The 12,027-nt window shown below is 43.3% G+C and overlaps 1 protein-coding gene across 4 annotated transcripts in view; it reads right to left on the reverse strand.

The window, feature by feature from the left end:
- The window catches only part of nlgn2a (neuroligin 2a), a 163,085-nt gene that overhangs the window by 9,089 nt on the left and 141,969 nt on the right, over positions 1-12,027 (reverse strand). The window lies entirely within an intron of this gene.

Raw genomic sequence — 12,027 nt, forward strand, 5'->3', positions numbered from 1 at the left:
TGTACATATATATATATATACAAAACATACATATATATTTATACATATATACATATATATAGTATATATATATGCATGTATGTATGTATTGTTGTTTTATGGGTTTACCAGTGACACAAAATCCTGTTGGCAAAGTGGAATGATAACGTTCCTTTCTCTAAAACAGTTGCTGATTCATAGCATTGCAATAATAACGGCTTTTCTGTTAGCTAACATTTGCCTCTCATTATTGTTGCTGAGTATCTTCGATTATTCCACCAAAAGACCTAAATCTTTTCTATTTAAGTGCCCATTAACTGGCAGGCTCTGCGATCCTAATGGGACTCCCAATTAGAGCTTTATTAAAGGCAGGTGAGCTGGAAAGGTCATCCATTAAGCCTATACAGCAGAGGTTAAACACTCGTATACAGCCAGATGCTTGGATCCTTCCAAACGTCTGTTGTCTGCTCTGGGCCCCTAATCTGTTATCAAGATCTTTTCACTATACATCTAGTCCTGTGTGCTAATTACATTATTAAATAGGTTTATGTAGCTAGTCAGAAAGCTGTGACTGTCTGTGGGCTTTTGGTTCAGGACATGGGAATCAGGTATTCCTTTCAAGACATGTATTTAGGATCCAGGTGTAGTGGGTAGGTTTAAGAAGACACGCTGCGACTCCTCGTCTGTGTGGGGAATGATGATGCAACTGAAATGTGTAAGTTGGAATGTAAAAAAATGTAAACAATGTAAATCCGGCCCGTGGTTTTTCTGTAAACCTGCCGATAAGCAGACAAACACACTAAACCAGGAAACATGACCTCCTTAATGGCGAAGGTATAATCAATAGTAGGAATTACACAAATGACAATATCAGGAATAGGATTACTTAATATATAAATGTGGAAAAAAGCTGCAGTGACAGGCGTGGCCTCGCTAAACCTCAGCAAACAGAAATAACAACACTTCTTAACAAGATACAACCTACTGGATGTGAACACAGTGTCACCTTGTGGCGAAAACATGATTGCAGAACAATAAAATACACAACGGCTAGTGTTCCTTCTTCTGACAGAAGAAGTTTGCTTCATCACCCTTTTACACGGACATATCTATACTGAATTTACCCTTTTATTTCCCCATGAGTGACTGCCACTGTCTGCCTGTAAAAACTGCACTTATGGTAAAGGCTTGTATTTACGGAAGTTCACAATATTACCACATCATTTCTCTCTTCATCCTGCAAGTACAACCGGTAAATATTCATCATCTCAGGTGATCCATAAAAACAAGAGTTTCATCACTAACATATCAGTAAGCACATCATGCATTTACTGGCTTTTGCGCTGCTCATTAAACACACACAAACAAGCTGCATGTCTGAGTGCATTAATTAAGCCGAGCACAAACACGAGGCAAGTAAGCTGCCTAATGCCCTGCTGTAATCGCCACGATATATCAAACATAACCAAATGTGCTTATGAGGTCATCAATTAAGCTAATTAATGCGATAGGAAGCAATACTTCTATGTCAGAGTAGTTTCTTGCACACAATAAGGGAGCCAGATATTAACATTATTATTATTGTGCAAAGTCATGAAGAAAGATCATCTATTGCTGTGTTTTTAGAAGCGACTGGTCTGAGCCACACAGAGCCGGCAGACAGCACAGATCCTATAACGTCGTCGTGTTCCGGCCAAACCCGGCGTCTCTCTCTGCGCCTTCACGCTGCGTCCATCTGACTGTGAGTCAGTGTACAACAGCGGGCCACTTCACCCGTCCTCTTCCGCTATAATCTGATAAAAGGCTTGAAAAAAACAACAACAACAGAAAACAAGAGGAGCTGGTTAAAACACCGCAATGCGAGATGAAAGCGCTCTACATGAATAGCCTTTAAAATGGCTGTGGTAAGGACTGGTGGCTGGGGGGGGGTTAGGGAGAGAGAGTAAAGGAGAGACGGATAGTGGGTGTTCTGTGAGTCCCGGATAGAGGCACAGTGTTTCATCTGCCTCCAAGACACCAGGGGTTGGCTCTCACACTCTCTCTCACACACACACACACACACACACACACACACACACACACACACACACACACACACACACACACACAGGGACTCAGATCAAAGGCTCACACTACAGAGAAGACTGCCTCCTTTTCTCTCCACCTCCCTCTCTCTCTTTCACACACGCACACAACACACATGCATGCGAGTCCACAAAGATGGGAATAATGCAAATACCCTTATCTTTTCCGTCTCCATCACACATTCACACACACACGAAGCCTGTGTATCATCCGAGCGCACTCGCAGGCCATTTTTCCGTGCATTTTGACCGACCATTTTTAAGCGTCTATCCTGCAGTCACAATGAAGTTGCAGTGACTCTTTTGACATTATGCTTGGAGCACCAATCGTGTACACGTTTCTTGTATCCGTACCCGTCATAATGATTTGCGTGTGCGGGCAGAGGTGCATGCATCTGTGACTTTGGGTGCAGCCATACATGCGATTGTGATTTGTGTGCAAACGGTGTGGCTGCTGGATGACAAACGGTGCTCCTCACACACTACATCCCATGCAAATTCATTGTTTGAGGTTGACATGGGTGCCAGGTCCAGAGACACGAACAGATGTGGGCGGCTCGAAGCATCTGAATAATGGATAGGACGCACACATTTTGGACAGGACACACAAACACACGCCTCAGATTGAGCCCGGTTCTTTCGGAGGTGATGAAAGCCGCCTACCTGTTGGATAGGCTGCACGTTTGCAAATAGTGTCTAAGTGTATTATTGCGATTACAGTCGGATCGCGCATATCAACCTAAACACTTTGCCATTTGACGCCGAATGACGCAAGGGAGGGGAGGGGTTTGGAAGAGGGAGAAAAAGGGGAAATGTTTTCCACAAACACCAATCACAGCGACTGGCCTTGGGTAATTCGCTGCGCTCCTTTCCTTCTTTCTTATTGGGCACGTTCTCTCTCTAAATTTGGTATAACTATTGCCTGGCTGTGACAACCAAATTATCTGTGAAATCATTCTGATTATATGCCCACACACCAGGCAGGACCCTTCTAAGTGTGTGGATATGTCTAATGGGCTGTACCCTTTCCAGAGCAGAAAAACAACAGCATTTTGAGACGTGAACAATCAGCCGTTTGAAGGGGAGACCTGCTCAATGCCATGGACCAGTCTGCTCTCCTCCCTAAGTGCCATTTCCCATTTCACTGTTCTTCTCCTCTCTCCATTTCTTTCAGCAATAGTCACCTCTGACTTGCACAAACAGCAGCAACGTGGTCCCACATTTAGTAAAGTGGCGCCTCATTCTCTCAGTTTAAGAGGCATTTGACGATTTTAAAACTATTCATGGTCTGCATGTTTTTACCTCCATATATTGTAGTTTTCATTGGGAGTGGCGGAGTCCGCCATTCAACAAATAGATTAAATTGCTTATCTGTGCACAAAGGAAATATTGGATGTAATGTAATCCAGTGTTACTGTTTGTAGTTTTATCACATTGATATTAGCCTAACTGTATTACTGTATAGCTGTATTACTGCTAATACTAACCCAACATTTACTGCTTCTCATTGAAAACATTCAACCCGCACTGAGTAACTTATTTTGTGGTCCCTTTTAACCACCAGGTGTCGCCAAATTAACAAAGAAAGGAAATCATGAGCAATACAACTGTAAAGAAAAGGCTTTGGTTTGTCACATTTTCAGACTATTTTATCTTTCACTGGTTTTCCTTTTCATTGGGTGCCCCTTCGCTAGATCTCCCCTGTGGCTCAGTCCTTCCATCTTTCAGGGTTTCGTCTGGGGCTAAGGCTACTAACCTCTGGAGTCCTGTCCTTTGTGTATCTGTGTGTGTGCGCACTGTCATCGGACTTTCTTTCAACTTTCTCTCGCTCCACCCTTTAACAAAGTCGTGGACATGCGAGTGTGTGTGTGTTTGCATCAATGTTGTTTGATGTCGCCTCAAGCTGTTGTCGTCCTGTTTGCTCTGTGTGTGTGTGTGTGTGTGTGTGTGTGTGTGTGTGTATGGTACAACAACACAGAGATAGCGCAGCAGCAATAGATAAAATGTGTGTGGACGCTGGTGAAAGAGAAACCAGGCCAGCTCCCAGCAGAGCACGACCGTGTGCCCACAAGTGTTTCCCAGAGCCTCGATCTGCACATGCATGTTTATGTATTAGTGTGTGTGTGTTTAGCACTGAGGAGTACAACTGCTCTTGTTTTTGTCACGGGCCGGTCCAAGTGTGGCATAGGGATGCAGGAGAACACACACACACACACACACACACACACCACACACCACACACACACACACACACACACACACACACACACAGAGGAAGGATGACAGGGAGGGAGAAGGATGAGAGCCTCTGACAGAGACAAAATGAGTCACAAAGGGACAAACAGTCAGAGGAAGTGAGATGATACATTGGCAGGTGTGTGTTTGTGTGGGTGTGTGTGTCCACAGGGACAAGAAGAAGGGCCAGTATCTATTTCACTCTCCTTCTTTAACTAGAGTCTTTACAGAGTGGCGGTGTGTGTCTATCGATCAGGTTTTGTTGCCTTGTGAACACTTTTACAACCCCAAGGAACAATAGCTCAACTGCCTGATCACACACTCCCACCACAATCCTTTTCATGTGTGTGTGTGTGTGTGTGTGCTCAGAATCGAAAAGCCATCATCTCCCCTGTCTCATTGCTTCTTTATCATTTCCCTCGCCTCTTCCTTCCCTGCACTCCCTGTTGATCCATCATTTGGCTCCCTTGGGTGTTGCTGTCCCTGGGGGCTTCCATCCAGTCAGAGGGTAATGGCGGGTGAAATAGGGATGCCACGGGCCAGATCGGACACAATGTATGGCATAATGTGTGTGGGCGCGTGGACAGCATCTGTACAAAGCTACGGTAATTGTTTTTTGGTCATTGCTGTGATGGACACCAGCTGAAAAGACTCGTATGTGTGCTTTGTATCTTACCGTTGAGACTCCTGGTGTCTGAGAGGTGTTGACCGATACAATACCGGCATTTTAGTCCACATACTTGGGTCTAAAATATAATATATTAAAATAATACAATATATATACAATATATGATAATATATCAATTTGATTTGATAATTGAGGTCAGGTCTGGTACTGAGCTTTGCCACAAGCTGATCTCATCTTGCTTCTGTATGTTAATGTGATCCTTTTTCATAATAAAAGCATGTTCAGCATTGAAGGTAAATGTAGTTAATTAAAGCAATAGATTGCTCAATGCTGCTCGCGGCGTCGTGCCGGCGGTGCCTACATGTACCAGGATGCAGCGAGCTTCTTATCCTCACCATATTATCCTCTTGCACAGCTAATGCTGCCGCAAACTCAGCCTCTCCGCTGCACGTCTTCAGCCGCATACTCGGGCTAGAATACATTCGTCTGAACATCTATCCTCATACATAACACACTCTACTCACGAGTAGCTGGCTACTCAGAGGTGGAGACTAGAAATCCAAGCCGCCTGTAGTTCTTTCTGGCCTCCGACGACGTATCACACGCAAAAAGAACAGATTTTGCAGCTACGAACTCAGCTTTCTGGGTCAACATAGCACACACTGAGGAATTTAGTGCTTCAATCGACTACATTTTCCATTCTACACTGATTTGACATCCACATAAAAAGGTGCCGAATTCTCCCTTTTAAGATTCTCTATTGGTTTGCCATGACAAGCCGATATCTGACTTTTTAAAGTCCTTGAGCACCTGTTTTTCTCAATCTTAACATGAGCGATGTGGTCTTGCCTGATCACAAAGAACTGTTTTGGTCATTTTAATTGACAGAATCTGTTTGTTTCGTCTGAGCTGTTTACCTGGTTGGAAGTGGACGGGGCTCAGGTGCCATGTACTTCCATTCATCGATCGCGAATCAACTAGATTTGATGGCAGTTGTGGAACTGTTAGCAGCACTGTCACTCAAATCAGATCAAACTACACGTAGGGAGTCCTGATAATGTTTTTGAGTGTTAAACTTAACAAATAATGCCTGAGGATGCTTCTTTAAGTCACTAACATCTAATATTATAGAGAATTTGACCATATTCTGACCATTATTCCCCATCATGAGTCAAGCTCCAAAGACACTGGATCCTACATTTCCCATGATCTCACCGCACATAGTTTTTGGGTCAACGCAGACAGATTTCCAACTGCTACCAGTTTGCAACGCAGGACTGTTAAAAACTTGCGTCATCCAATTACAGGTCAAAGCTGAGATAACCCCGATGACATCACTTGGGTCACTCAGCAAGCTTCTCCAGAGAAGCACAGTATTAGTATTCATCATGGTGGGTAAAGTGACTTGGACATGTAGTTGGTGGAAGGAGAAAACTTTAAAAACTCAAAAAAAAGATAAAAAGAAAAAAAAAAAAAACAGTGCAGAAATCAGCTCCACATAACCAGTATCCTGCTCCGAGCCTACAGAAATCTGTTTATACAATCCTCCTGACCAGGAATGGAGGGGGAAAAAAAAGAGATGGAGAGGAGGGTGGGGGTGGAGGAAAACAAGAGCTAATGAATCCCCAAACTGCTGTCCATGCCTGCTCCAGCAGCAGCAGCAGCTGTGCGGTGGTTAGGATTTACCGAGCAAAACAAACAAACAGCAAAAATAAATGAATAAACACTCATTGTGCGTCTGCAGGAGTGTGCGAATGTGTGTGTGTGTCTCGCAGCATCGGAGTGTGCTTGTGTGCATGCGGTTCTTTTATTTGTACATTTATGTGCATATGCTGGTGTGCGTGTGCGTGTGTGTGTGTATGTAGCCCCTTCTGTGAACGTTTGTGCGCGCCATTCCCCCTTCTCTTCATGTTTTCGCCTTCCACGGCTGCGAGTGGTATGAATGGCTGTCGTGTCTGCGCATCACTGGAGCTAAAAGTAGACCTCTGCTATTCCACTACGCGCTGGCAAAATGCTGCAATACTTCAAACGGAGCTCATGCTGGGTTGGCCTAGATACTGTAACACCTCCTCGCGCAGCACTCAGTTTGCATGGCGCTGAATAAAGCTGGCATGGTGCAGTTTAGCTGAGCATGGGTTTTGCTCAGCTGGCAACGCTCACGGTTTTATGGAATCATTTCATTTGGCCATTTTTTCATTGCTTATCATTATAATTGTTATAGTTTACAATGTTAAAAAACGTGCAATAATGAAGCGTGGATCTAATTTGGTTAACCATCCTCTATTATGGTTCCCTTATGAATCATTATTCGATGCTAAGTTAAGTTTTTCTATGTTCTGCAGTGACAGCACATAGAAACTGGGATTCAAAGTGAACAGAAAGCCCCAGTATGACATGCTTCACAACAAAACATGTTCAATGACAGAGGCTCCAATGGAAAAGCGTTTGGATTCATTATTCATCGGGTAACCTCCTCCTCTACTCACAGGGTCGGCCTCACGCTGTGGTGCTCCTCACCCTGCTGCATGATTGATACCAAACCTCAACACCGCTAACTCACCACCTCAGTAGACGCATCATTCTCACGCACACACACGACCCATCAAAAGTGAAACGGCATAACAGACATTCATCGAGATGTCTCATGTTCTCCCCCTACCGTGGCAGTGTAATTAAAATATGCAAATTAAAGGATAAAATGTATTTCACTCCAATGTCAACATCGTCAGTTATGCCGAATGCCTTCAGTATTGGAAGGTAATTGCCAAATAAGGCCCGGCGTCAACGGCGTGGATGACACGGGCCCATGTGTGTGACAAAGAGAGCTTCATCTCCAGCGCATAAAGAAACCAATCTGACTCCCGCCGCCTCACAAGTGTGTGGACCACAACTTCGCAAATCCCTCTCAATTACTCATCCTTTACACAAACACCACCCCCCCCACCACACACACTCAACAAGGCTTTCAATTACCTTGGCCTTCCACTTGCATTTATATAGGGTAAACAATTTAGATAAAGACTGTTCTGGAAGGATTGTGCACTACCATCGCCTACACATTTGGTGTGCGTTTGTTTAGCTGTGTCGCTCAGGATTTCAACGTTAACAGGTTCAAACCGAGGCTGTCCAATGACACCCACATAAATCGGCTGAGCTAAAGGGGAAACACGGCAGCGTACACTCACTGACATTGTCCAAAGAACACCATCTTTCTCCAATTTGGAAAATTTATCAGAGGAATTTAAAGGGTAACTTTGGTATTATTCAACCTGGACCCTGTTTTCCCATGTTTTTGTGTTTAGGTGACTAATGGAGACAACACTGTTTGAAATAGGTCCAGTATTGAGGGAGAATGCTGCAAACTCCAGCCGCTAAACAGGCTACAATGTAATCCTATTGGGCAACTCCAGGATGTCAATGTACGTCCACTGACAGGCTCAGGTTATTACTTTAAGTGTCAGACCCTTAAGGAAAGGACCCTGAAGAGAAATAAAACCTCTCCCTTTACATTTTGCTTCCTTTCTGTTACAGTGTTGCATGTGATTTGTTGCCAGAAGACAATGGCGGAACGATCAAAACCTAAGAGATCCCTCTGCGCTCATGAAAAGTGAAACGCATTTTGAAGATACTTTTTACCGATACATTTTCACAGGACTCTCACGTTCAAACTTTCCACCATTCCTCGTCCATTATGAGAAACACAGCATGACATTTCTCCACTCAGAATTATAATAAATAAATGATAAGAGCAAAATATTATTTATTTATAATGAATTAAAATGTATGAACATTACAGTTGAACGACAAAATCTCCACACCCAGGCATGTGTTTTATTAAGTAGTTATTATTGATGCACAGAGGGACATTTCAACGTTGTATCCGGGTGGTGTGGAGCGAATTTCAGTTAACTTTTGATATGTTTTTGGTTTTCTAATCTATATCGATACTTCATATTAAGCACATTGATAATATGTATTTTAGTAATCAAAAGGACAGTAATTATAGTAACTATAGCTGTCAAATGCATGTAATTGAATAAAAAGTGCGTAATTTGTAAATGTGGAGGCGTAGAAGTACGAAGAAACATCAAATGGATATTTTCAAGTAAAGCACAAATAGCTCAAAACAGCATACTTATGTAAAGTAGTAAGTTACATTCCATCACTCAAAACTGAACACACACTTTGCATATGAAGGACTCATGACACTGGCAGGATGACACTTGGTTGGTGACGTAGCCTGAAGGAGTAAAACAGTGTGGACCCAGAATAAAATAAAAAGACAAAAAATAAATAACTGAAATCTTGTTTTCCCGCAGAAAGAGAAAGCACCTGTCAGGTAGAACTGAGCAGTGTACCTTGATTGGCAGTGCGTATCTATTCCTGCAATTTTCCACCACTGTTATCTAGTGTATCTGTCCCTCGCTGCCTTTCTTCTCTCCAATTCAGCCAGCTGTGCCCGGACAAGCCCATGCATTAATGGAGCTTAGTGTGTGTGTGTGTGTGTGTGTGTGTGTGTGTGTGTGTGTCCCAGAACTGTATACAGTGCGGTGGTGTTTCAGAGACTGTAGAATACATTTAGTCCCCTCTGATCTTTTTTAATCTCGCCGTCCATCGTCCCCTTCTTCTGATCTCTGAGGCAGACTCAGCTGTAAGGCCGCCTAAACATGAGCTGCAACACAAGTACTCGCTGTATAGATGACGTGCTGTGTCCAGTGTCAAGGAAAAACGCAACTCATGAGGCAGAAAGAACGCTTTCACTAAAAGGGAAGACGCCTTTGTAAAAACAATGTCTCAAATACTTGAAAAGCATGAAATTCAGCAGAAAAACAGAACGGTGTTGCTCTAATTGGTGACATATCTGGGATGCTTTTACATTGTGTTAGACTCACACCTACAGGATGGATGTGTTAAGAGAACTTGGATAAAGATTCTATTTAAAGCCGCTAACAGACCCATATGCCCAAAAAGTTCTTTGGACTTCCACTTTTTTTGTTACATTTCATATAATAGTAGTTTTCCTCTTTCCTCATTGTTTTGTAATGGATTATGACAGTCTATATTATTGCTTTTACTTTCTGGTGTGCCAGCCAGGTATTGTCCTGACCAAAGGTATTAAGGAATTTGAGCTAGATACCCGACAACAAGCACAAAGGCTGCGCACATACACTTAAAAGAAAGTCAGTCCACTTCTCTTATTTAAATCTTCAATATGAGGTCTGTTTTTTTAATAAGCAGAATAGAAAAGGTCCGTGAAGAAAAAAATGCAAATAACATCAGATCCTTCAGTTTCAATCATTTCACTCCATAATACTAAACAACTGTATAAGTGGATGTAGGCCTCATGGTATCACCTTATTGGTGTGTGGACTATGAAGCCTCGAGTTTGTCAATTTGGTCATCGCCATCTTGGTTTTTGGCCGTCGCCAACTTGTTTTAGTTTTTTTGCAACCAGAAGTGACACGAGAGGGCGGAGCTAAGTACAACTGAACGCTGAGGCACTTCCACATTGGCTTCACTTATCAGAACCTGAGGCTGCTGCCTGTTTGAAAACAAAGATTCATTACTTTTAGTGTGTCGATAGCAACAGGCTCACAACCAGTAAGTCAGAGTCAGTGTGTGGGGAAAGTCTTTGGCCAGAGACCTTCAATTATGCCGCCAAAATCACAGTGCAGCCAGCGCGATCAGGGTTTGATGACATCTCTGGAAACTCTGAGATGCCTCCCTCGTGTTTATGCTTCTCGATCTCCTGTGATCTTATTGAATATGCATGGAGGGTCAGGAGCAAACGGGTTCAGGTTCAGTCTTTGAAGTAAAACCTGAGCGGTGGGTACCTGAACTGTGTCAGTGTCATCACTCTTCCCATTGCAAAACAGTGGCTCAAGCTGGTACTAATATCTAGAGTATAAGTCTTACAGTACGTCTGCGTTAGAGAGAGCTGATGGAGTGGAGATACGTATGTCAAAAATAAGATGGATTGTCAAAGAAATGTGTGCAGATTGTGTTGTCAAAAAGCGAGAGAGAGCGAAAAAGAGTAGTCAAAGTCAATATGTTCGTGTGTGTACCTTGAATCTACAGAAAGACCGATATGAAAGAAGTGCAGAGCCTTGATGAATAATTCATACAACAATATAAATAGATGCAAGGGAACTTGGAAACTCTTTACTGTGTCACGTTTTCTTTATTAAACATGTTATGGTTCAGTACACCAGAAATGTCTATTATTCAGATGATTTTAAAATCGCCATCAAAAACTGGAGCTATGAAGTCTTTAGGTTTAGCAGACCATTAAAGAACCAAAATTTAAAAAAGCACTTACAGATTCCACTCGGCTGCACTCAAGGTTTCTGACAATTATTTACACTTGAGCACAGAGCAGAGGGATTAAATCTTCTGACCCATCCAAAGTCACAGTTTGGGCCGACCAATTTGCTTTTTTTTTTTTTTTTTTAACCCGGTAGAAGTTTTGCCAGCAAAGATTGGCAGTGACATTGCTTCTGCTGGACTACCACATGAATGAAGATAAATAAGCATCATATTTTCTGCTGGCAGAGAAACTGCACCGCTTTGAATCTGCACTGACTTTCAGCCAACCTGCTATTAGCGCGTGGATACTTCCTGCATCGGGGTTGGTCCAAGAAACCCGGCACATGTGCAAGTCTCACTGGGAGAACTAGAAAAAGAAGCTGACAGTTCGTCTGTTTTCTTCTACTCGCTTCCTCACAACCTCTTGCTTTCTTCTTCTTCTTCTTCACCCCCACCCCGCAGCTCCAACCGACGCCATCGGCTTTTTAGGCGAGCCGCAGTCTATCGCCCTCCCACAGCATAAGACTATTAGACTTATCTGAGCCAGAGTTGCTCCTAATTTGGCTGCCTCGCAGCAGTGGGTGTAGAGTGTTGAAAGTTATCAGAGTGAGGCCAGCTCCCTATTTGGCAGGCAGAGGGGCAGTGCCACCGCTGCCTGTCTGCCAGGTTGATTAATAAGTAGTGGCAGAGCGGCTACACTAACAGACTGGCCTGCCTGGGCGCTTCCACAGCTCTGCTAAATTAATGGCACACACACACACACACACACACACACACACACACACACACACACAC

This window comes from Anarrhichthys ocellatus, unplaced genomic scaffold (genome assembly GCF_004355925.1).
Source record: "Anarrhichthys ocellatus isolate YVR2014 unplaced genomic scaffold, GSC_Weel_1.0 scaffold11, whole genome shotgun sequence".
Classification (NCBI taxonomy): domain Eukaryota; kingdom Metazoa; phylum Chordata; class Actinopteri; order Perciformes; family Anarhichadidae; genus Anarrhichthys; species Anarrhichthys ocellatus.